This window comes from Marmota flaviventris, chromosome 1 (assembly GCF_047511675.1).
Source record: "Marmota flaviventris isolate mMarFla1 chromosome 1, mMarFla1.hap1, whole genome shotgun sequence".
Classification (NCBI taxonomy): Eukaryota; Metazoa; Chordata; class Mammalia; order Rodentia; family Sciuridae; genus Marmota; species Marmota flaviventris.
In genome coordinates this window covers 167,144,329-167,171,682 of record NC_092498.1, presented here as the reverse complement: position 1 = coordinate 167,171,682, position 27,354 = coordinate 167,144,329, and the positions used below count along the sequence as shown (strand labels likewise).

Sequence of the window (27,354 nt, the reverse complement as noted above, 5' to 3'; positions counted from 1 at the left end):
AATGGAAAATTGTTTTAACATGTAGGAATAATTACTGAAAAATTGATAACCCAATCAACACAAGAGACCATGATAAATTAAGCAGACACATGGATACCACTATAAACTTAAAATTATTTCCATTCACTATAAATGTGAGGTTGCTAGATTCACATATCAAAAGGCAGAAACTCTTCAATGGAGTTAGGAAAGTACTAGCATTAAATTATTTGCCACTGGCACTCCGAAAGCAGGATAACTTGGGAGGAGGAAAAAAATACATGAGAAAAAATGCTAACAAAAATGAGGGCTAGGAATATTACTCAAATAGGCAGAGGAAAGTGTAATAAAATAGTTCATACTGGAAAAATAGTATAAGGTGCTAAGAAGATATGACATGATTTTTTTTTTTGAGAGAGAATTTTTTTTTTTTTTTTTGTAGATGGACACAACAAATGCCTTTATTTTTTATATGGTGCTGAGAATTGAACCCGGGTCCCGCCTGTGCTAGGTGAGCGCTCTACCACTGAGCCACAATCCCAGCCCCAACATGATTTTTTATGCATCTAATGATCATAATAAACAAATACCAAAAAGGACTGGTTAGCACAAGATCTATTAAAAAATGGAATGGAAACTCTTCCGACCTGAAAAATTCACAATATATTTTCAAACACATGAGACTGCAATGCATTCCTAAGAGCAGAAAGCATCAATTACATGTTCTTTTATAGTAGAATACAAATTAATAGCAAAAATATGTAAATGGTAAGGATTTAAAAATCCACATTTCTTCAATTCTTAAGAATTTGACAACAGCCCAGGCTCAAATTTGTGCAGTGTGACATTCAACATTTTGAATGGAGGGGTGGGGGAGTGGAGGTGGGGGAGTGGAGGTGGGGGGGACAACCCTAAAAACCAAAGAAAAAGGTTTTCCAGTAATTGACCCAGGTTTTCAAAGCAAGAAGCTGGAGAAGTGAACAGGAACCCACACCTATGGCCCTATGGTGGTCTTTCCCCTTATTACAGGATGGAGCATCCGTGCCCCTCTCTAAAGCCCATCCCTCTGCTTCCTGCAGGGAGGCGACTGATGGAAGAGAAGACACAGATGAACACTGCAGAAATAGTTTGACTCCTCTAGCAACCCTTCACTTCAGTTGAGAGATATGCTGTCACATCTCCTGTGTCAGGAAAAACAACTCTCCTTGGGCTTACCTGCAGCTACCGTCTCCTGTAGTGTAACTCCTAAAAATACGTATTAATTCTGTCTCCCTCTCTTTCCTCATGCCTCCCCCCTTTTCACAAGTGCACCCCGAGAATACTGTAGTCCTTACTGCTCTAACTGGATCAGGACCTGCCTGGGACTAAAGAGCTCAGCTCTGTTACTTGCCTCCCCTTCTTCCTGTCTGGCTCACCATCTGCTGCAGACTGCAGTTTCCATGGGAACAGGCTGCATCTGACAGCCACATTCCCCCTTATCTCCAGCATGGGGCTGTGCCTGGAATGGTGCAGATTCCCAGTAAATATTTGTCAACTCAATGGCAGAATTTTTAATAAAAGCAGAAGGCTAAAATGTAAATAAAACAGTTAAGACTAGCGGCAGATTTAAAAGAATATTGATAGAATCAACTTCTGGCACTCCAGATCAGGAAAGAAGTGATAAGGTAACTTAAAAACCCCAAACAGAGGCATTTTAAGCATCTTCATTGACTATTATATATACCACTGCAAATGATATGAAAACTTAGAGAAAACGCACCTTCCCAAATAAGTATAAAATATCTATGTTTGGACAAGCTATTAAAAAAATTATATAAATGCAGACCAACTGCCATAAACAAAACTGAAATATTCATTGAGAATCTACCCCCAGGTGAATACTACCAAATCACCCCAAGAACAGATATGGCTGTGTTCATAGAAAACCCACTGACCAACTATTAGAACTAATGAAAGAACTCAGCAAGCTGACTGGTTATATAATCAGCATATAAAACCATAGTCTAACACTGTCAATAACCAATTAAAAACCATTTGTGGAATAAGGGGCCATTGATAGTGTCAGTAATCACTATAAAATGCCCAAGAACAAGTCTAGTAAAGCATGAGCCTTTTATGCAAAAGATCACACTCAACTGAAAAAAACATTAAAAAGACAAACTAGAAATTGGAGGGAAGAACAATGGCTGTCGAAATAACACTTGTATTTCAAAGGTGTCACCTTCCCCTTAAACTTGGAATTCAAAGTAATACTATAATTTTATCAAAATGGATTCTACTGCCATGTATAACTAAGAACAAGTGATAAAGAAAAGTTAAAATCACATTTGACGCTTTTGGGAAATGTCATAAAAATTTGAGGGATTATTATGAAGTCTGATGAGTAAGCTCTAACGTTGTAAGATAATTTGTAGTTATCTTGCTCAATATTATTTATATATATTATATACATCAAACTGATAACCTAGTTACCCAGTTTGTTGATTTTTCATGAGGTTGTAGCATATCTGAGCTACAAGTTGTTATTATCAATAACTTGTATCACATTAACAAGAAATCTGCTCTTTCAAAAAATCTTTGAAACAATTTTTCTAAGGGACTCTCAGAATACAGAACAGTTTGGACAATTGTGGAAAAAAACAAGTTTTATAAAAAGGGAAAATTCTTGCCCTATCCAATATCAAAACCCATGAAACTATTCATAGAAGAGGAAGCACAGATGAATTCAGATACAAGGGGCTCAGTCTCGCTAAAAATCAGAAAATTAGAAATTAGAAGGAAACGAAGATAATGAAATGCACTTTTCATTAGCCAACTGGAAAAAAAATAAAATCTTTAGAAATACTAATGATGCAGAAAGTCTAAAGAAATGTTTACCACTCTATACCTGGTGGGAAAGTGACTTTATATCCACTCTGAGGATACTTTATTATCATTATAGTGGAAGTAATTTAGATCCTTCCTCTCCCCTAACTTCTTAATAAAAACTTATTTAGAAAACCCTAAATCATATGTAAAGATGCTTTGGGAGGCATTGTTTACTCAAAGAAGAAAAACAGAATCTACCAGAATACATACCAATAGGGGAATGATTAAATACCAGTGTGTCCATTCTATGGTTTACTTGGTCACCAGGTGAAATGAAAAGGGCTGAAGTTACTGTTACAAAAGGATATTCTGAGACACAGGAGTGGGAAAATAACACTTCAAACCCTACACAAAGAATGAGCAAGCATATTTACGAATATTCACTTAATAGTTGATTCTGCCATAGAGAACAAGAAAAATAAATGGGATGGGTAAAATACCAGATGTATTTACATGGCAAATATGTGATTCACGATTTATGTTAGACATAGAAGGAACAGACTAAAGTAGAGCATATGTGGACTTAAAAAATAATAATAATAAGTTGCATGTACATTCTAACAGATAAGAAGGAATGGGAAGACCAAGTAAAGTTGTTCCCAAGGCACAGACTGTCATTTCTGGACCCATAGATCTCACCCATCTCATTCTTAAGTCAACCCACTGGTAATGCCCATTTTCTGCCTGGGATGCACAGATCAACACCAGGGCTGCTCAGCAGGTTACGGACCATCAAACTTGCCCTTGCATTTCTCCAATCAAACAAGTGTGCATTGCCGGGTTTCTGTTCTCGTGACTAAAAGGCTCAGGGGTCACTCTAGTTAAACTGGGCTGCACGAAATAACCACACAAGAGACACAAATACCTTTTTCTTTGGGGTTGCTGTGACGGCTCCTCTGACCTTAAGGGTCCGCAGAAAGAGAGAGAGCGAGAGCACGTGCTGACCCCTTTTATTGAGGAGAAGCTATTCAAATGAGGCAAGGGGTCAGGTTTCAGGGGGCTGAGTCTATCTTCATGATGTCCACTGTCAGCAGGTTAACTGACACCTGGGTAGGCCACACCCAAGGGCACAGTAAGAGGAGAGGACACACACAAGGCACTTCCATGGAAGATTCTATCCTAAACAGGGCAAGGGGTTATATTACAAAGGAACAGGTGAGCATAGCTTCACCCATGGGGCTGTAGCAAGACACACCCATTTCTGTGACTGAGCGCCTCAGCACCCAGCTGGGGAGTGTAACTCAGTCACCGGTAAGGTTGGCCTCCCACAGTGCATTGCAGGCACTTTCTGCCTGCTGAGCCCTGATTCCCAGCCCTCAAGTCTGGTACTCTTCAGCACACCATCAGTGGGAGATGGGGAGAGGGTGGGGGAACCAAAATGAAGGAAGGAAAGAGGAGATGGGCAAGAGCAGAGATCACATGAACATTGCAGCATAACAATGATAAGAATGGAGTCCCCCCTTTCCTCTCGCTTCTCTCCATATCCTTTACACGAATTAGACAAAGCCACCCGGGGTGGGCCTCTTGTCTCTGTAAAGTCTAAGGTGACTTTCCTGGTAAGTACTTAGCATGAAGTGAGCCCAAAATGAGATACATTTCCCTACTTTCTTCCTCTAAGAGATGCAATGGTACAAAATAAAAAAATCAAGAGTAATCACCAAACCAACCACAGTGGCTACCTCGAGAAAGGAGGAAGAGGATGGGGAAGGAGGATCAAGGAACAATTGCCGTGAGTCATCTACTTGATCTTACATTGAGGATCTTTATAAGGAAAATGTATTCATGCATTCTTAAAATGTTTATAAGATGGGATGTTACTCAGGGGAGCAGCGAGTACTGATTCTCTCATTTTCACAAGGGATAATGAATTCAAGAAGATATGTCACCTCTTACACCTTATAGTAATAGCATGAATAAGATAAAATCATGCCCATTTTAGAGACAGGTAAACAAGAGGCTAAGTAACTTCCCAGAGTAACTGAGGCTGAGCTGATAATGCATATATAAATCAAAACTAGAGCTGCAGATCTTCCAGGCTTGTGTGGCAATACTATACTACTGGGGGCAGCAAATTTTCTGTCTTGGGTTACGGTATTAGTAGGGCTCAGGCAACTTGGGGGCAGATCCAGTGAGATCACCCAATACAGACACTTAATGACAGCAAATGCAAGATATCGGTGTCTTTAACACAGTTCCTGGGAAGCCCTATAGCAAATTCCCCTCTTCCTTTCCCACATCCTAGGAGATGAAAAGCCTGCACACAGCTACATTGAAGTAGAGGAAAACCACCCCCTACAAAGGCTTTGCTAGCGGAAAGATTAACTACTTTTCCATATTTTAAAGACTTACTGTCTGCTTATTAACATGGTGCCTTGGAGGGGCCTGGGCAATGTTAACTGTACATTTATGTGTACAACGTGTATTTATGGCCCAGGGTGCAGGGTTGAGCTGCATAAAGAACACCTCCATCCAGCTGGGCCCAGCGTCCAGGCTGACATCATAGTGCAGAGGAGCTGCGGCCTGGTGACTCTGGGGGGGAGCCAGAAAAGCTGAAGAGGGAAATGCTTCAATAGACAATCACAGGGAGGGTTCTAAGCAGAGATAGGCCAAGATGCGTGAAATAAATTAGGTCCTCAAGGGAGAGGGAGTTGGGAAGAGAGAAGCAATTTTGATATGTCCATTGCTGGAACTGAAACAACCCAGTCCTCTTTTCCCACTCACTGCAGGCCGAGACAGAACTGCAGGGAAAAGATGATACAATTTCAAGACCGCCTCAGAGAACCGTCTGCCTCACACCATCTTCTAAGAGGGGCTTTGCTGACCAAGTGACGAAGGGGATCACAATGCTTCTTGCCTTGAACAGACATGCAGGACGGGGAGGAACCCAGGGATAAGATTCCCAGAGCAGCACAGGATTGCACATTTGGAGAGCCCCAACAGCTTGCTTTTCATTAAATGGGTTCAGAACCAGGGCTTAAGAATTGATAGACTCTTAAAATGTTTCAAACACTCCTACAAAAGTCTTTTGCCCTTTGTAGATTGCTACCCTTTATAGACCGTCTTTCATCTTCTTGGTGGATAAAATCTAGACGATGAGCAAGTCACAGGGAACTCTTTGGATCTGGCACAGGTCCTCGTCTATGTTGTACTACTTTCAGTTGGGCTGGATATGTTAACTCTGGATTTCATACCAGTTCCTATTCTCCTCTACCTGTGCCCCCAACCCCAACCCCCAGCATGCAGCAAAATGCCTCCCACCGACCCAGGCCAGTAAGTAGTAGAGAGCAAACATTTGTTGACCTCTAAAGTTCAAGCTAAAAATTAAACATGGCAGACGTGTTCTGGTATACCTCTATAGTCACTGTGTAGAGAATGTTGGGAAGAGGGGAGTGGGAAAAGGAAAAGCCAGCACCTCTCTAAACTCAGCCCAAAGTACAGAACAGAGAGCACTGACTTTCATGATTACCCCAAAAGTGGGGAGCCCCATAATTTTATTGTTGAATCATCTTAGCATGTCAAGGCACAGGTCATTCTAAAATATTTAAACTCTTTCAGAGCACAATGAAAAGGAAATGCCTTAGATTCCTTTTATGAGGAACAGATATAAGACCTAACCAAGATTATATCCCCCCAAACTATGAATAAACTCTCCTTCTGATTACTGATATGTTGGTCTTAAATAAAATGCAGTAACTATGCTGCAGCAGGACATTGAAAGAGTAATACAGAATTCCCCAGAGGATTAATTAGACATGCAAATCAGCTAACATTATTCCCTTTGTGTTCAGCTCCACTCTTTTGAATTCCTGCTTTCTCGTGTCTAATGAGAATTTTATAGAAATTCCATAACCTTCCGACTACTTTAAGTACATAAAATGAGTTAAAGTCCATTTCGATACCATTTCATGACTAGCACAAGGCTCTCTGCTGTCCTTCTTCCCAGCTTCTAGGTTCTAGCTTCTTCTGTAGCTTGGGATCAGACAAACAGTAGCAAAATGGCAAGCATTTTCTACTCATTGGATCAAGGGTCATTCTCTCCCCATGACTTGCTTGTTTGTACCACTGGCCTTTGGTGCCTGCTGTCCAGCCCAGCACACAATGAAGGCTCTTTTATGTTGTTCTCAGGGATAACCTGGAGCTGCTCACCATGACCCTGATTTGACACCCATGAAGCTCCTATCATGAGAAGTTACTCTCCCTTCTCTTAGACATTGGAGTGGCCTTTACCTGAAAGCAGCCCTCTTGTTGGATTTAAGCAAGATGGTATGGGGTCAGCTATCTTCTATATGGTCCCCGGTAAGCACATGCATCTGTGGCTGACCCAGACTGATTGCACTGGTGCAGTACCTCCTCAAATCTTGTCCTCTTCCTCCACTCCTTTCCCCAGCCTGGAGAGGCATCAGAATATATCTGTGCATCTACTGCCCAGCAGGCATCCCACCAGTTCTGGACTTCTCGCCAAGTACACCCCAAGGGATCTCTTGGGGGCATTCCCCCATAGCCCATCAGGATTCCAGCAGGAAAAAGCATCTCCTGGATGCTTTCTTATGAGCACTGATGTTCTCGTAGGGTCCTTATCTGTCTTTGCATGATACACTAGAAGGACTCAACTAAGCTTGTGGGTGGGGCTGGGGAGGGCTTCCAACTCTAAATTAGGGCCAGATAAATGGCTGTCCTTTTCCTAACCCATGATGTTCAGTGCCACTGTGTTCTCTCCTAAATCTGGGACTACAGGAAAATTCCCCACTTGACATCCAGTTTGTATCCTCCCAGTAAATTTATTCTTGTAAGATACACTGCACAGCATTGGAAAAGAGCCCGTTGTGTGGGATCTGCTCATATGGTGTCTAAAAGACATTTGACAGAAATCCCATCTCTAAAAACAATCCTTAAAAGAAGAGAAATAGTGTGTGAATTAAATTTAACATCATGCTTCAGCATAAAACACTCAGCAGTTGTAAGAAGGCAAAGAGACTTATTCCCTCCTCTTTTATTCTTGTTCTGAAAGTGCCAGCCTATGCAATTAAACCAGAAAAAAAGGATGATTAAATATTGGAATAAAGAAACTATTCACAATATCTGAAACCTGCCCCAGTCCCCAACCCCCAGATTTTTCTATATAGTACTTCCCCCTTATCTATGTGGGATATATTCTAAGACACCAAGTGGATGCCTGAAACTGAAAATGGTACCAAACCTACAAGGACTAGGATGCCATTATAGTTGATCTGGTAACCGAGCTGGCCACAATGTGACTAATGGGCAGGTAGTATATACAGAGTGGATACACTAGACAAAGGGAGGATTTACATTCCAGGAGGAACAGAACGGAATGGCATAAGATCTGGCATACAACCCAGAATGGCACACAACCTAAAATTTATGAACTGTTTCTGGACATTTCACTTTAATATTTTCAAACTATTATTGACCACAGCTAAGAAATTGTAGAAAGTCAAAGCATAGGTAAGGAGACACTACTGAATCTCTTAATGATATTACCATTTATCCTGTCATGCAGCCAGAGATGATGACATAATTCTTAAGACTCATCTCTGAACATAACCAGTCCCTGATATTTGATCATCTGCTCTATTTTTCTCAAACCCACACTCCTAGGGCCAGTCTTAGGGGCACATGACCTGCATATTTACACAGAGATTGGCACTCAAAAGTTTTTCATTTAGAGTTTACTGCTTGAAGTTTTTATTGTATTTTATCTTTAAAACTTATGTTTTGGTTGGGCTTGGTGATGCGAGACCCTGTATTAAAATAAAGGTCTCAGTGGTAGAGTGCCTCCAGGTTTTATCCCCAGTACCATACACAAAATTACGTTTTATAAGCGAAATCCACAGGACGGTGGAGCAGGCACAGAGGTGAGGAGCAGTTAGTCAGAACCTCATTTCATGAGCAGTCCCACCCCCTACTACCTCTCCTGGCAGAGTATGGGGACAGAACAGGCTTGGTGGTGGCTGGCAAGTACCACTGCACATTTGGTGGCTGACTTAGCATTGAACCTCTTGCCAAATCCAATCCAGTATAAACCCAGAAATCATAAATGATGTTAAAATAAAAGACAGTTTTCACTTGGGTACAGAATAGATTTGCAAATCATGGAGCACAAGTTCAGTTAAAAACCAAACAAGTGTTCCATCAGAGGAAGGAAGATTTTTAAAGGGAAACAATGGAGTAAAGTAACTTGTGAACCATTTTTGATTGGCTTTGTTAGTTACTCAAGATGTTTTGAACAAATTTAGATGGTGCTGAAGGTCTGCTTCTACATTCAGCTACCCATGCTTGGTTGCCAGGAGCCATCTCCAGGGGCTCATCTGTAAGCACTAAGTTTTCTGAGACAGCAAATCATTAGGAATCCCATGGGTGCAAACTGTCCCAATCTGGGATCTTACAAGCACGTTTCTTTCCAAACAGCATTCTTTATCCTGAAGTTAAAGATTGAGAACTTGTGTCTGAGGATCACAAAGAAATTCTGCTCTCTTGAACAAAGTGCAGTCATCTTGATTTTTATGTGTATAGCAAGTACCAAATATTTCCTTGTACAAAGGCTGAAATTCCTAGGGGATTAGCTCTCCACCATAAGTATGGGCAGTGAGTTCCTGGGAAGGGAAGATCAAGTCCCCACCCCCAGCCAGGATACTAGCACCTCCCTCTCCAGTGACTAGCAGGAAGGAGAAACCAGCAGCTGGTGAACCAAACAACCCACCGAGTAACTGTGCAGGACCCTGGGAGATGAGCAAGGGTCAGTACCTAACCAGTGAGTATCCTGCGTACAAGAGAACACAGTACCAAATAGCAAATTACAAAATCATGAGAAAGAAGATGATTACAAAAAGTAGGGGTAAAGTTTCCTTGGTAATTCTTCTAATGATACGCCTTCCTCCTCTTGCCTTTTGAGCATGCAGCTCACATTTTCATTTTTTACCAGGTCTAAAAAAAATGACATCATAGTCTGCTGTGCTAACTGACCTCATCTTTGACATGCCTTCCAGCCGGTCTCCCTGCCATGGCCCATCTTGAGGTGGTATAGAGCATCCCAAGCACATCCCTTTTTTAATACTTTCCCACAGCCCTTAACATCTGCCCAGTTGTCTATACTTGAAGGAAACAAAGGAAGCTCTTTATGATCCACCTGGTCCTTCTTCCAATGGTACATCTGAACCCATAAGCCCTTTTCCTATATAATATCCAGGGATGAGTCCCAGAATGCACTATGCTTCTCCCACAGTGCCAGGACTCTGTTTCTTAGACTTCTCATTAAAGTCACTTGGGAAATTTTTGAATTGTTTTGCCTTTTTTTTTTTTTTTCCTTTTTTCTTCCAATGGATATCTGGGCCATACCTAAAACAAATTACTTTGGAATACCTGGGAAAAGAACCAAGGCATAAAATTTTTTAAAGGTTGTTGAGTAGCCAGGTGTGCTGGTGCATGCCTGTAATCCCAATAGCTCAGGAGGCTGAGGGAGGAGGACCATGAGTTCAAAGCCAGTCTCAGCTACTTAGTGAGGCCCTAAGCAACTCAGTGAAACCCCATCTCTAAATAAAAGATAAAGGTCTAGGGATGTGGCTCAGTGGTTAAGGTCCCCCCGAGTTCAATCCCTAGTACCAATAAATAGATAAATAAATAAAATGAAGGTTGTTGAGTGATTGCAACACGCTGCCTAGACAGAGACCAGTGAGTCTCAAACTTGACATGTTTAACAATAAGTTTTGTTTGGCCCGTCTACCCCGCTCCAAGTAATGCTGATGCTGCTGTCTCAGGGACCAGCAAGGTTCCAAGTTTGGAGAGCATCTCCTTCCCATGCCCTTGGATAAGCCCAATTCAGTTCTTAGACACTTATTAAATATTGCTCTCTCCATGCAGCTCTCCCCCAGAGAAGGGTATGTCCTATGGCTATTTATTTATTTAGGTGCCAAGGATTGAACCCAGGGGTGTTTCACCACTGAGCCACATCCCCAGCCCTTGTTATATTTTGAGACAGGGCCTCACTAACTTGCTGAGGCTGGCCTCAGACTCCTGAGCCACTGAGATCACAGGCGTGCACCACCACGCCTGGGTCTGATGACAGTTTGTAAGTGTGTACCTGTGTTACCTACAAAAATTATACACATTTTCAGGTGCATGTGGAATCCAACACTCGGGGCTGTTTTACTCTCATTGTACCACTACACTGCAAGTGGCTAGAAGGACAGACACCAACACCACAAGCCACCTCGAGGATGGTCTAAAAACTAAGCTTCAGATAAGCTACGAAATTTTTTTGAAAATCCTGGGGAGCATTGGAAGAGCAGCCCAAAGTGGGGTTTAACAAGAATCCTCTGTGGGTGTCAGATGGGAAACAGCACAGATCACATATATTAAGAAGCCATCAACCAGAGAAAACCAGTAACAGTGCTTGTCCACGTAGGAGCGCCAATCAATAGTCAGGAGGGCAGAGGAGCTCAGTGGCCGCCATGCAGCTCCCCCTGAGCCTATGTGGCTTACTCTGCAGGTGTGTGGCATTAGGACTTGACTTATTTAATAGCATAATGCAGTTGATAAGACAGCCTCTTCCCTCCCGTCACCTTTCCATAGATAACAAAAAAAAAAAAAAAAAGTCAAGCCTGACCGTCAGTGGACCGGCATTGGTTATTTATATGTGGTGCTGATAATCGAACCCAGTACCTCACACATGCTAGGAAAGCACTCTGCCACTGAGCCACAACCCCAGCCCCCAGACATTACTTTTTTTTTTTTAAATGGGTGGGGGAGTAATTTTGTCTCCTCGACTTCTGAAATTCAGGTCCAAGAACATGGCACAGACTTCCCTTATTTTTGTTTTCAATGCATCAGCTCAGTACTAAAGCTTATCGAAGAGCAATGGAAAAAATAAAAATTAAAACCCAGGCCCAGTGGCACACACCTATAATCCCAGCGGTACGGGAGGCTGAGGCAGGAGGAATGCAAGTTCAAAGCCAGCCTCAGCAAAAGTGAGGCCCTAAGCAACTTGGGGAGACCCTGTCTCCAAATAAAATACAGAATAGGGCCGGGGAGGTGGCTCAGGGGTCAAGTGCCCCCGTGTTCAATCCCTGGTACCCCCACCTCCAAAAACATATAATTCAAACCAACATGAGTTCTCTAGCAAATGAGTTTTATAGAATACAGTACGAGATTTAAGCAGCCCAGAATTTTTCATTATTCTCACAACTTTTCCAGATCTAAAAACCTCTTTGCTCCTGGTTGACTTCCAAAAATGAGGTCCCGTCTAGAGAGTTCCCCATTGGGATTCTATCTCCTATCTTTTGGTACCAATATCCTACTTTTTGTGCAGGAATCTACCTTTCCTTCAGGCAGCCCCGGTGCTCTCAGGAGCTGGCCCTGTCCAGGCATGTCATCTGGGCCTAACCCGAGAAGCACAATTCCTTCTCCTGGAAAAAGCTATGGGTTCAGAGGTGGGCTACACTAAACTAAACCTAAGTTACTGCAATCAGACTTAAACTCGGGACTCTCATCTCTACTACCACAAAGAAGAATGAGGAAGATTCGAGACACCAGAAGCCACTCTGTGCTCAAGAATAGGATGCCTGCTGAGCAAAGCAAGGAGAAAACGTGGGCCTTGCTTGGTTCTGACTTCTTGGAAGCTGGAGTAAGCCTTATCTGAAGGATACCTCTCAACTCTTTCCTTCTTTGCTTAAGCTTGCCCGAGTTGAAGCTTTTGTCATTTGTAAATGAAAGGGTACTAGGTGATATGCTCCTTAATTCCACATGATGGCCACTGCATTGCCTGCTAATCACCCTGCAGTTGAAAAACTTAAGTCCTAGGGAGCTAGGAACCACAAGCACGGATCCTCCCAGGAGTAGCTTGGATAGTCTGCTAAGAAACAGCCAGGTACAGGCCTCTCCTTCTCCATTTCCCTGGGATGGGAGATAGTACTTAACTGAAAATATGGCCTACGATTAAATAGAACCAATATATTCTCTTTGATATACTTATTAAAAATTGTGTACACTGGTGGTATTATGGCATTCCATTTGCTGACAAAAAAAGGAAACAAAAAATCCAGAATGATGCTCTTTCTGTATGGCAGTGTCCCATGGTTGTGTTCATACTGCACACAAAACACACAAATGAGAGCCATCATGGGCTGAGGGTATAGCTCAGTGGTAGAGTGCCTGACTTACATGCAGGAGGCCCTGGGTTCAATCCCCAGTACCGGAGGGGGAAAGAACCATCAGAATGACTTCCATTCACCCATTCAAGGCCCACCAAGAATTTGAGATTTATGGTGCTCACCCAGAGCTTGGAAATAACTTGGGCATGAAGGTCTTTGGCATTATCAGCCCTAGGCTGGGAGTGAGGAATGGTATTGTGTGTTTGAAATATGGGGGAAAGCCCCCTAGAATGGAAAGAGGGATCCAGCTTTCTTTTCTCATTCCAGAGGAAAGGAATACCCCAGAAGAGTTGACAAGAAAAAGATATTTTCAAAACTTGGCTATTATTTTAGTTTTCCAAAATTCCTCCCTCCCCTTTCATTCCCTCCCCCTTTAGTACTAGGGTCGTTGGTAAATCCTCTTAATTATGATATGAATCATTTTCTTCTAATCCCTTAAGAAGGGTGAGGAATTTGTTAAATATTTTCACTGGTGCTATTAGCGTCTTTTCTTATAAATAATGACAATAATAGCTAACATTTATGGAGTGTTTACTTAGTGCCAAGCACTTTTATAAGAAGTTTTCCTTTAATCTTCACACCAACTCAAAGAAATATCATTATCTCCATAATTTACAGATGAAAACATTTAAGCTTTGAAAAGCTAAACAACTTTCCAAAATTAAAAAAAAAAAGTCAAGTTTTGAGGCAAGAATACAAAGCCAGGCCTGCTCGACTCTAAACCTTTGTTTCAGCGACTGCCCTTGATAATCTCTAAGGGCAACACCACCACCACCAGACCACCATCCCTGTCACTCTCATCTGCCACTCACTGAGCAGTCACCCTATGCAGGCATCATGGGCCAGTCTTTTACCTAAAACTGACTCATCTCACAACTCAATGGGGCAGGAAATGTTATTCCTAGGTTACAGAAGAGGTACCTGAGGTTGAAAGAAGTTGATGAATTAGGCCTTATCTTGGTTTAACACAGGTAACAGGTATCAGGATTGATCCAAGCAGTCAGACTTTAGAGCCTACATCTTACCCATCATTCAGCAAAATCTCAGGAGAAAACTTGGGTGGGAGATAGCAATACTAATGACTCCCTGATAAGCTGAGACCAGAGAATCTGCGCCTAGATCAAAGGGGCAAGGTGGCATTGTCTGGGACTCAGTTGTACTCTCTAGGTTTAGATCATCTTCTGCAGTCTCCAAGTAGATGGCTGAATTTATTTAGTAAAACAAAATAGTATCACACTGAACCAGGAGGTAGGAAGCCTATGTACACTCAAAAGTGAAAGTAGGGGCACACAACCTATAATTCCCGTGGCTTAGGAGGCTGAGGCAGGAGGATCCCAAGTTCAAAGCCAGCCTTAGCAACTTAGTGAGTTCCTATGTAACTGTAACTGAGACCCTGTCTTGACATAAAAAATTTTAAAAGGCTGGGGATGTGGCTCAGAGATTCAATGCCTGGTACCAAAAAAATAAATTAAAAAAAAAAAAAATCACTGGGAAGTTAAGCATCTACTTTTAAGTGATCTGACACAAGTCAAATCAAATTCTGGTCATCAATACATCTCATAGTACATGAAGAAAGCAATTTTTTCCCCCAGTATAATGTATTAAAGGCAAGAAAACTATTGGGCTAAGTATGAGGCCAGATTTTTCAGAGAGGAAAAAAAAGAAATTAGAACTAGAACAGAATTTAAATACTTCTATTATCCCCATTTACAGAAACTAGGTAACTCGTCCAAAGTTAGAGAATAAGACATTGAGCTGAATGTCCAACCTAGGCCATCAGGCTATCGAGCTTGAACATGTAACTTTTTCTGCCTCTTACTTCTGATTGATGGCATGGTTTTTACTTCATTCTTCAAACCTATTTTTCAGTTTCCTACAGTGAGCAGGAATTACATATTAATAAGAATCATGGAATAATTCACTCCTGGTTTTTTATATTTTATACATATAGATTTAGAAAGCTAGATCATTCATGGAAAAAACTGGAAGTACTTCCTTAAAGGTCTTCCAAGTGCTCAATTTGACTGCATATCCTTTAAGTGAGTCCTCCTGGAAGGTCCCTCTCTGAGACTTCCTATAATAGAAAGCTGCAGCACTGCCCAGTCGGAGCTCAACATGATTTTGCTGTTGGAAAGAAAAGCGGAATGTTTTACTTCCTACTTTGATTCTAAGCTTCCTGAATATCTTTCATGTTCCTCGGAATTGATGACCCCGGGAAAGAGTCAGGATAATCACATGGTTTGCTGTGTTTGTGGATCCAACTTCTGAAACCAATGCTGCTTACAGTTCCCACCCCTATTTAACAGTCCCTTATCACATAAGGGAAAGATCATTCACTTTGACTAGCGTAAGTACCGAGATTAAGACAGAGACAGCTATGGCAAAATTTCAAGAGAAAGACGTATTCCAGAGACCCGGGAATGAAAGGCAACATTTCAGATTTTTCAAGTTAGGGTTCTCAGGTTTTTGTGAGAACTGGAAATATACTCCAACATGGGGCGGGGGGAAACCAACAAGTACCAGAACTCTTCTCCCATTCTGTAGGTATTTTATCTGCAGAGATACTATGAATATAGATTAAAGGGGAAGAATAAGACAGGAGGTGGGAGAAAAGAGAGGTTCTTAGCAAACTGCACCAGAAGTCAGATGGAGTTGAATCAAGCCCCCAGTGGGAAACGATTGGGCAAAACTTTGAGAAGCGTCCTGTTCTCTCTCACAGCCTTAGTTTCCCCTTGTTCAGTGATTTCTCAGGTCCCTTCTCAACATAACATCTGAAAATGCTTGGGTTTTTCATCACCACTTCCTCACACAAAATTCTCAAATTTCTCCAGGCTGAGATAATAGGTAGGTGTATATTGGCTTCTCTTTTCTTCAGATCCTTCCATTGCCAACCCTCATTATTCATCATTTTTCACATATTAACAACAACAACAAAAAAGAATTGTTTAGACTCTGAAAGTTAAGATTCAAAATTTCATGAACGATAAATGAACCTAAGGCAACACATACCATTGAGAGCTAGTGCAGAGAAATTCTATAAATGGTCAAGCACAGAAGTTTTAAGGATTTTAAGTCCTACATCCCAGAGACAAAAATTAAATTTTCTTTACAAACCCTAAAAATCAAGCTGCCAAAAGTGCAAAATGACTCACTGATAATTCAGATGGCTACTATAATAAAATGTAACATTCTCCAGAGGAATATAACAAGAGTCCTGGAAATCTATGATAAACTATTCACAATAGTCAGTGTACGAAAATTAGTGCACATGTGAAGAAACAGTACAATATGACAAAGTAGTCAAGAGAAAAATCAGTCACTAAAAACAGACCAATATATATCCAGATGTTACAATGAATAGATAAGTATATATTAAATATTTATGTTACTGAGCCCAAAAACACATTGAGCTAAGAGTAATGGGAATTTCATCAGAAATATGGAAATCATATAAAAGAAACAAAGGCAAATCCTAAAACAGAGGTCTGAAATTCTTTGATACCAGAAATTCATTGTGTGGTATGTCAGATTGGACACAAAAGATGAAAGGTCAGCAATGTATAAAAAGAACAAATCATGATCAAGTTGATGCATGTATGTGAGGATGGCTCAACATTCAAAATATTAGGGGCTGGGAATTTAGCTTAGTGGGATTGCACTTGCCTAGAATATTCAAGGCCATGTTTTCAATTCACAGCACTGAAAAACAATCTTTAAAAAATTAAATTTTGATGTAATATGCCATATCAAAAGATTATAGTAGGAAAACCATACAGTTATTTTAAATAAAAATTTCATCAACTTTAATGCCCTTTAATGATAAAATAAAATCTTAAAAAAATTAGGTATACAGAGGAACTTCTATTACCTGACCAACTTTAAGTTAATATGTTAACTAATAAAAAAAATTCTAAAAGCTTTCCTTATGACTTTATCATTGGGAATATGACAAGAATCTGTTTGCACTTTCCTATCCATAATCAATCTGGAGGTCCTCATCAGTGAAATAAGTCAGGAAAACCATAAAACATTGAAAATGAAATATTATCTCAATTCACACACAATATGATTGGTCTACAAAGAAAATCCTAAGAAAGCTACAAAAAAACAAAAGAATAAATTGCTTTAGCAAGCTCCATGGATATAAGATCAATGTGCCCCCCCCAAAAAAAATCATTTCTACATACTAGCAATGAACAATTGGTAATTGACATGAGAAAGTATCATTTATAATAGCACCAAAGAAACAGCAAACATGAAGGTATAATTCTGCCAAAATATTTGGGAAATCTATATGCTACAATGAGGAAAGAAATCAAAAGGCCTAAATAAGTGGAAAAACAGACCATGTTTATGGGTTGAAGACTCAACAATGTTAAGACATCAACTCTTTCCAAGCTAAGCTGTATAGCAACCTAATTCAAACAAAATTGCAGCATGTTTTTAAAAATAAAAAATTACAACCTCTCAAAATTCATAAGGAAAGGCAAATGTATTAGAATAACCAAAGGCATTTGATAAATAAAAATAAATGATTCTTGTTACCCAGTTTCAATACTTAATACAATGCCTCAACAAACAAGATAGCTTTAAATTAGAGAAATGATAAACATAGACCAACTAACTGGTAAGGAGTCCAACCATACACACAAAATTATTTTAATTCCTACAAAATACAGAGGCAATTCAGTAGAGGAAAAGTTTGGTTTTTTTAAAATAAATAGTTGGATATCCATATGTAAATAATAAATAAGAATCTCAAGTTGTACCTTACATCATATATAAAATTCAAAATAAATCACAGATCTAAATGTAAAGCTAAAGAGAATAAAGTTTTTAGAGGAAATGTATAGGGGAAGATCTTTGTGATCTCTGGTTTGGCAAAGATTTCTTAGATACAATCTGTTAAAAAGCCAGCCAATATGATTTTGATAAACTTCTTTCTGCTTTGTGAAAGCTAGTCCTAAGAAAATAAAAAGGCAAGCCAGAGGCCAGAAAAAAAAAATATCTTCAAATCACCTATTTGTACAAAAACACTTAAGTCTACAATATACCAAAAAAATTCAATACTCAAAATGCTCAGTACAAATAAAACTCAGTTTAAAAAATAATTTATCTGACACACAACATATTTGTGGTGATGTTTTGCAAATTTCCCAATCTAAAAGGTAACCCAAAACATTTGAACAGACATTTCATTTTCTAATATGTGGATGGCAAATCAGCACCTAAAAAGAAGCCTAAAATCATTGTTACAGAAACACAGAAACACAAAACCACAACGAGATGCACTCTTTGAATGGCTAAGATAACAAATATAAATGGCAATATTAATAGCTGAAGAACAACTGGACTTCTCTATGCTGACAGGAAGGCAAAATGGTCCAGGCTCCAAGTAAAGCAGCTGGCAGTTTTTTATACAATTGAAAACATGACATTTGATCCAGCTATCCCTCTGTCAGGTATTCCTTCAAGTGAAATGACAACTTCTGCTTACATGAACAATTGTCATGTGACTGTTTAGAGTGGTTTATTCACAATTCCTAGTTTCTCAATTAGAAACTAGGTCTCTCAATTAGAAAATGAATAAACAGCCATGATACATCCCTACAAGGGGATGCTATTTAATAATACTAATAATCAAAATAATGTTAACAAGAAAGAACGTTTCTTGTTAAAATAAGTTTCCCTAAAATACTCTATGTGGATAGTAGCATTAAACATACAAGCATAAAGATTTGTCCAAACTCTCAGAAGTCAAAGAGCAAGCTTTATAAGTCAATTTAAAATGTGAACAAAAATAGAGTATATACTCAAAGCAACAACAACTTAAAAGCAAGACTAAAGCATATCCTTTTTCCAAGAGCACACTTTAGACATTAAAAAGCAAAGAAGTAGGGGGTTAAAATATTAGAGGAAGAAAATCAGCAGGCAGAAGGAGGGGAGGGAAGGGATAGTATTGAGGATTGATATGGAGAAAGATGTCTTATATGCACGTATGAATATATGAAAATGAGCCTCACTATTATGTATATCTATAGAGTACTGAAAAATGAATTAAAAAAAAGAAACTATGCACCATGTGAATGAATGCCGAGAATAAATGTAGGTTGACTACACTAATATCAAGGACAAGGACAGTAACCAGAAGTAAAGATGGCCACTTTCTATTCACAAAAATAAGGCAGCTAACCAAGATCATTTAAAGACCCTTACTGTGCATGCACCTGGGAACAGAATCTCAAAATGAAATAAAATTTACAAACCAAAGGAGAGTTACATGAATCCACAATCACAGTGGGAGATAAACAAACTTCTCTCAGTACTGAATACCACGATTAGACCACAAATCAACCAGGATATAGAAGATTTCAAAAACACAATGTCTTGACCCAACTGACGTTGACAGAACACCCTAATCATAATTGCCAAATGCACATTCTTTTGAAGTGCATATTTGAATGTTTATCAAAAAAGCAATATACTCAGCAGTACAATGGACCTAAATAAACAGAAAGTATGCAGAAATGATTTCTAATCACAATAAAATTGATGTAGGAAAAATAGATATTAATATAACTGTACATATTGGAAAAAATAGATATTAATATAACTGTACATATCTATATTTGGTACATCTATGTGTATATGTAGATAAAGATATGTACATATCTCTATAGATACACCAACTTTATCTTATTTTGTAATCCCTGGTGCTATCTACAATGTCTGTTTTCATATTGCACAGGGAAAAGTAATTGGATAAATGCATATTTAATAATACAAAAACACATGTGGAGCACTTTTCATACCTGTCAATGCATAGTCAAATGTGCACACACAGCATTTCCTGTCCTACCTGTGACTGCATGGTGAATATATGGACTTGGAACACTTCTTAAATGTGAATGGCTCTTTGCCCTACTTATGCGGGACATTTTGCAGAATTACTGATCCATTAAAAAATATTCAAACACACAACACCTCGAGAACCCAATCTAGGTTTTTGATATAAAAATTGTGATATCAAAGAAGGGTAACTGGTGTGGAACATTAATAATCTAAGCAGGAGGGGAATAAAAGGTCTAAAAGAAAATTGGCACACTCGTGGACCTTAGTATAAATTTGAATGTTTGTTCCAGATACCATGGCCAAATTTTCCAACCAAAATGGAAATTGGTTTCTTGAGGTTTTCGTGTCTTTTTGGATAATGTAGAACAACATCTAGAAGCAACCGCTTTATCACAGATCTGAGAGGACAGGAGAGTCCTAGATTTTGGAGGAAATAAATTGGTAGAGGGATGCTTCCAGGAAGGCCTTAGAACTCGATCACAAACTCCAGAACAAGAAGCCAGTTAATCTAATTTGTAATCACTGATGATTATGACTGCCTGTCTCATGTGTACAGAGAATAGATAATTACATAAATGGATATAATGAATAAATATATTTACTTTCATCTAAAACCAGCAGAGTTGTACCATGGAAATGTTGCTTTAAGAATATGGTTAATGATGTTAATGACTCCTTTAAAAAAAAAAAAATCACTGAGATGGTAATCTGGAGAAATCCAGTCCTGTTTGCTTTATTCCTTGTCTAACTTGATAGCAAGGACTGGCTTACTGCATTCTGGCTTCAGTTATACTAGAGCTCACCAGGTCTTACTTGTTCTCTCTAAGCCCTGGAATACCAGATATGAAATCCCTGCTTCCAAAAGTGCCAGTGATGTCAGGAGTCTGTGCAGATATTCCCCAAAGCCCCAATTTGCAGTTCTGTTAGCATTATGCATCCCTTTTTAAATGCCACTCATTTTGCATGAACTCAGTTTTCAATGCCAGGTGGTCAGCCATCTTTCTCAGCCCACTTGTGCTCCTGGATACACAGCAGGGAAGCATCACTATGAGTGCCTTCTGAGTCTTTGGGGAGGGTGAGGAGCAAATGAAACTATTTTTGGTCTATCTATACTAAAAAAAGGAAAAATAAAGAGAAACTAGCTTTTGATAGTGATATTCAGGAAAGCCAAGTCATGTCCTGTCATGTCCTAGGAGATTCTGGACAATTCCTAGTATGGCTGTCCATCAGAGTCATCGCAAGAATGGCCAAGGTGCAAATTCTCTGCCCCACCTGCTGCTGTCCGAGATTGAGGCCCAGGAGTACACATCTTTACAAGTACCCAAGATAATTCTGATGGGCCTACTATTAGTCTGAGGAGAAATCTGGGAACTACTAGTACATATTCTGGAAAAAAATAGATCGATGGCATTTTAAAAAGTGAAAAAAAATTGTTTTGCTCATAGTATCTTAAAAATAAAAAACAAGCTAGGTGCGGTGGTGCACACCTGAATCTCAGTGGCTCAGGAGGCTGAGGCAGGAGGATCACAAGTTCAAAGCCAGCCTCAGCAAAAAAGCAAGGCACTAAGCAACTCAGTGAGACCCTGTATCTAAATAAAATTCAAAATAGGGCTGGGGATGTGGCTCAGTGGTTGAGTGCCCCTGAGTGCAATCCCCAGTACCAGAAAGAAAATAAATACATAAATTAAAAAAAATAAAAAACACAAGGGTATTCTCATACTATGAGATGTGAGAGAATCTCAACCATGTAATTAGCCAGCTAGCCATGCTAACAACCAGTGCCAAGTGCTTTAATGAAACCATCTACAGGGAAAAGAACTGCTATTACTTTTACCCTGTCAGTTTTCTTTTTCAAAATGACTTCAGGCCACTGTTTGGGAAATACGTGATGTGATCAATGCTATCTACACAGCAAAGTGAAGGGAACTCAAGTTCAAGTGCATTCAAGACCTTTTTCATCATCTTGATTACTAGGGCAAACATAATTTAACCCCCCCAGTCATCCATGAATTATCAGACGATTGTGCAAAATCACTACTTCATATAACGTGTACACACAAATTATTATTAGACATATCCTAAATGCCTGGAGCATTCAACGCTTTGTCTTCTAGTCTGTTCAGAGTTTCTGAACTCAAGAAACAAGGTTGTGGGCTAGGGATGTGGCTCAGTGGTAGGGTGCTTGCCTAGCATGTGAGAGACACTGGGTTCGATCCTCAGCACCACATAAAAATAAAGGCATTCTGTTCACCTACAACTCCAAAAATAACTTTAAAAAAGAAACAAGGTTGTATATTATCTCTCTTTCCTTTATTAAAAACCAATTCAATTTTTAGAGCGTGGTAGGCACACCTTTGGAATCCAAATCCTTTACAACAGAGAAGTGGCGTAAGAATAAATGTGTAGGCCAGTCAGGAAATGGGTGGAACCAAGAGTATTAGCATAATTCATTTGAGAGATTTATTGGCTAACTGAAATAACTGCTCTGGAGCACGCAGGCTTGCTTGGAACTGTGAGACTTTCAACACCCTGGGTACTTTATCCTGTTTTAATCAGAGTTCATTTATCTCAACAGTTTTTCACATTGCTTTAATTTTCCCGATTAGCTGTACTTATAACTGTGCTCACACATTCAAAACGTGTTTCTGAAGCTCATTTTTATACAACCCCTCAACAAGCCTGTGTAATGTCAGCTCAATGTTGCTTATTATTAAGTTGAAATAATTAACTTGGCACCCTACTAGAAGCCAACCCCTTCTGTTAACATTGGACTTTTTTTTTTTTTTTAAATAGGAGGCGGTTTATAAATAATTACCAACAAAAACATTAAATATATAAACCTGTCTGTCACTACTGTATTTTCTGTTTTCTTACTGCCTTCAGCGGAATTACAAACAGGCTTCTTCTGTCCCCTGATATAGTTTATATCACTTAGATTCCACTCTTAGCTGGCACTCAATTTTTGAAAAATTATTTCAACCTAATATCTATCATAAAAGTCACGTCTCATCTCCCCAGATCGGCAACAGGGAAAGGAATCAGAAGAATCATAAGATGCTAAGATCTATACCACATAACTAATTTGTTTAGATTTATCTTAACCAAGAATAGTTCTAAACTATTTTACTTCTAAAACTTGATGGTAGATGGAATTATTGCACAGTTATACAAAAAGACATTCATTTATGATGGCATTGCTTATGTAGCAAAACATTAAACACAGCCAACATGGTGTTGGTTAAAGAAGCTAGTAAATCCACAAACTGTGTTTAATTAAGTTGCAGAAATATTTGAAGGCAAAGAAATAGACTTTATAAGTTTTTTGAAAAAGCATGTTATCAGATAGTATTTGCAATATCATTCTATTTCTAGGGGGAAAATAACAAAAAAATGAATAGAAGTATGACAAAGCTTTGTCCATTTTACTTTCGGATACTGAAACTATGGAAAATGCCCTCCATTGCTAGGTGTTTTGTAATGATAAAATAATTATAATAAGCTATGTTTTAATGCAGTATGTAGGAAAATAGTTAATATTTTTACTACATAAGCTAAATGAAAGTACAAAAAAAGGTAGTCTTACACCTTCAAAGAAAAGATTAATAATGTAAGACTAACAACTGAAGTTGAGAAAATGAGGTAAGGACAATTAAAGTGAATGCAGAAAGGGAAATATAAGTGACTTTAAAACATCACATGTACTCAACATTGGTCAAAAAAGTTCAGATGATATTCCATTTTTTGCCTCTCCGATTGGCAAAAGGTAAACCATCTTGAAAAACACATGCATGTTGATAATAGTATAATTCACATATTAAAAATTGAGAGAAATAAGGATGTAACATCTCTAGGTGCATTTTTTTCAGAATATCAAAATTATAAATATGCATACCCTTCAACCCATCAATTCCTAGAGTTATTAATCATAGAAATAAATTACGAATTACACAAAAATATTGTTTTATTTTGTTTAAATGGTCATAGTTTTGGAACAGCCCCAACATCCAAGTTAAATAAAAACTTCCACCAAAACTGAATTTCAGGTAATCATTAAAAAACAAAATCTAAATAATGATGATAGTTTCAGATAATAGCAAATGAAAAACAGTAGTATTGTATGAGATCACATCAGGGAAAAAAGAGTTTGAGACATACAGTGGACATTTGTGCTGTATTTCTATGAGCCACTCCAGGACAGAGGGGGGACCCAGGACCAGTGGCTATTTCTTTAAGGGGGGGGGGATGAACTCATAGGGTTGAGAGACTTCACTCTCACTGCATGTCCCTATGTTCTATTTTGATTCCTGAACTTGTTTGCAGGTCCCACTTTTTAAAATTATGTATTCAGTTACTTGAAAGTGATCAGCGATGCAAAAGCAGCAAGAATATAAAGAAAGATTTCCTGAGGGTGGGCTGGAGACAGGGCTTCTGGGCGGCATGCTAGAGGCTCCTCTTCATAGGAGGAGCCTCCTCCCTTCTCTGGACCACCTTCATCCACTACTAACGAAATCATAAAGCTCTTTCAGTTCTTAGGTATCTGAGCTTCTAGCTGTTTTCAAAACAGATACTTGTTTTTGAATATCAAATAAAATAACAGGTGTCTCAGCTACTAGACTTTACACTCAACCCCCCCTTCACTCCCATCCCCATTGGTCATGCTTCACAGGACTAGTCTTTGGAGAAAATTAGTTTCCACCAATGGTTTTCTGGATAATAGTGTATATGCAAGGTCCTATGCCAGGTGCTATAAATCTAGGAATCACCATGACAATTCCACATTTCTAGTGAATTCAGTGTAAGACCTTCCAGCTATGGAACACCAATTAAATGCCAGGATAGCTGAAGCAATTTATATAATTATACCTTGTAATAGTCCCACCAACCCACTGGAAGCACATTAGTATCCTCATTTCACATATAAGCAGAAGGGGATAAGTTGCTTGCTGACAGAGATCACCCACTTAGGAAATTATGGCATTAAAAAAACAGACCTAAGCAACAGATAGATGAAAAATGCTCAACATCTTTAGCAATTAGAGAAATGCAAATCAAAACTACACCAAGATTTCATCTCACTCCAGTCAGAATGGCAATTATCAAGAATAAAGTAGCAATAAATGTTGGTGAGGATTCAGAGGAAAAAAGGTATACTCATATATAGCTGGTGGGACTACAAATCAGTGCAACCACTCTGGAAAGCAGTATGGAGATTTCTCAGAAAACTTGGAATGGAGCCACAATTTGACCCAGTTATCCCACTCCTTGGCATATACCCAAAGGACTTAAAATCTACATACTACAGTGATGCAGCCACATCATTGTTTATATCAGCTCAATTCACAATAGCTAAGCTATGGAACCAACCTAGGTGTCCTTCAACAAAGGAATGGATAAAGAAAATGTGCTATATACACACAACAGAATCTTACTCAGCTATAACAAGAGTGAAATGATGGCATTGGGAAGCAAATGGATGAAACTAGAGACTTTCATGCTAAGAGAAATAAACCAATCCCAAAAAACCAAAAGCTGAACATTCTGATATGCAAATGCTAACATACAGTAAGGGGGAGGGTATAATTTAAATTCACTGGATTATAGAAAAGAGAATGAAGGAAAGGGCTAGGGGATGGAAATAGAAAAGACAGAATAAATTGAACAAAACTTTCCTATGTTCATATACACATAGGAATATACAACCAATGTAACCCTACATCACATATAACCACAAAAATGAGAAGTTAAACCCCCTTTGTGTTTGTCAAAATACATCCTACCGATATGTATAAGTAAAAAGAATTAAAAAAAAAAAAAAGACCTAAGTTTTCATGACATCCATCCCCCCCACCTCAGTTTGGTAAGAAGGAAGACAGAGCTGATTAAACAGCAATACTGTGAGCGCTGTGCAAACCCCTCAGGTATGTCTAATAGAGATTTACAAGAAAATGGCATCCAGAAGAGTAGGGTTCTTGTCAAGTGAGTGTTTATAAGTTTCTTCCATAGAAGTAGTGACTCACAGGATTGTCAGTTACCAGGGCAAACTCTGCTGTTGAGATGAACTCAATCCTACATGTGACTACATAGATGACCATGCACCATGACAGAGGCATTCACCTGGAAGTCCATGGGAATTCTCTGTCAACCTCCAGAGGCCATTAGAGCAGGCCTAAGTCAACTCCAACACTGAGCTCTCAGGTCCCTCTTGGAGAAATATTGATCAAATGAAAAAATAGAAAGAGGGGCTGGGATTGTAGCTCAGTGGTAGAGCGCTGGCCTGGCACGTGCGAGGCCCCGGGTTCCATCCTCAGCACCACATACAAAAATATAATAAAGCCATCGTGTCCAACTACACCTAAAAAATAAATTTAAAAGAATAGAAAAAATAAATGTGGAAATGGACCCAAACTTCGTAATCATGAATTCTCAGATGCTTAGATCTACTGATATAACCCAGGATTCCACGGACATTTTAATACAAAAGGAACTTGAATCAGACATAACTTTCCTATGTTCATGTATGAATTCACAACCAGTGGAACTCCACATCATGTACAATCATAAGAAATGGAAGTTGTACGCCACGTATGTATAATATGTCAAAATACACTCTACTGTCATGTATAAAGAGAATAAAAATTTAAAACAATTTTTAATCCAAAAAAGAAATTATTTGTGAATTACAGACTTTGTTTTCTAAAAGTCAGTGTAAAAGTATTTTGTTTGAGAAGCATCTGATAATTCTAACCCAGTAATTTCTCCCATCTCCTTCTGTCTGTGATCTACACCTCTAATTATTCCAGATCATGGGGAGTCTGATCCTCATCTGGTACCCTCTCCACCCATTTTCTCCCAAATGCATTTGATCACTAGCCAGTAACTGAAGTATTCATTAAAGTTCTTGAACTACATCTTCCTAGGTATGACAAACATATTGAAATCAATGCTTTCCTCTACCCTCGCTTGCCAAGAGGTCTTCTTGTCAAAATCTAGTGAGGTCCTCAAAAAGGTCAGAGTGGAGGTCACGTGAAGAAAAGGCAAAATTCCATATCCCAAAGGAAGATTGATCATTAAAAAAAAATAAATAAACTCCCTTCCCGGGTATTACAGAACATCCCTTGAAAAAGTGGTTTGTGTCTAGAAATTATGTGTCTATATTCAACGCACTGCATTTCAAGCAACATTTCTGCTTTGATCCTTTGAGCTCCTTTAATACATCAGATGCGTTTTTAATACCCATAGGAATATATAAACTCTTTCCAAGCTAAACAAACGGAGGGCAAGCTGGAAGAGTCCATAAACACACATCTATAGGGTTTTGGCAACGTGCTAAGCCACTTCAGGTGCAGTACTGGGCAGACTGAGGTGGGAACACAGACCGCTCTTTGAGGTGGGGACAGCAGGAATCACAGCACAAACTACCACCAGGACAGAGACAATGCAGAAATACAGTTCCTCCATTCCACATGCAAATAAACATTCTAAAAATATT

General features: G+C 39.1%; 1 protein-coding gene and 1 non-coding gene across 2 annotated transcripts in view; one reads left to right on the top strand and one right to left on the bottom strand.

Annotated features, from left to right (window-relative positions):
* Cacna2d3 (calcium voltage-gated channel auxiliary subunit alpha2delta 3) overlaps positions 1-27,354 on the bottom strand; it is an 872,527-nt gene that overhangs the window by 16,875 nt on the left and 828,298 nt on the right. The window lies entirely within an intron of this gene.
* On the top strand, positions 12,986-13,060 carry Trnav-uac (transfer RNA valine (anticodon UAC)). Its single transcript has one exon. It is a non-coding gene; the product is annotated as a tRNA-Val (tRNA).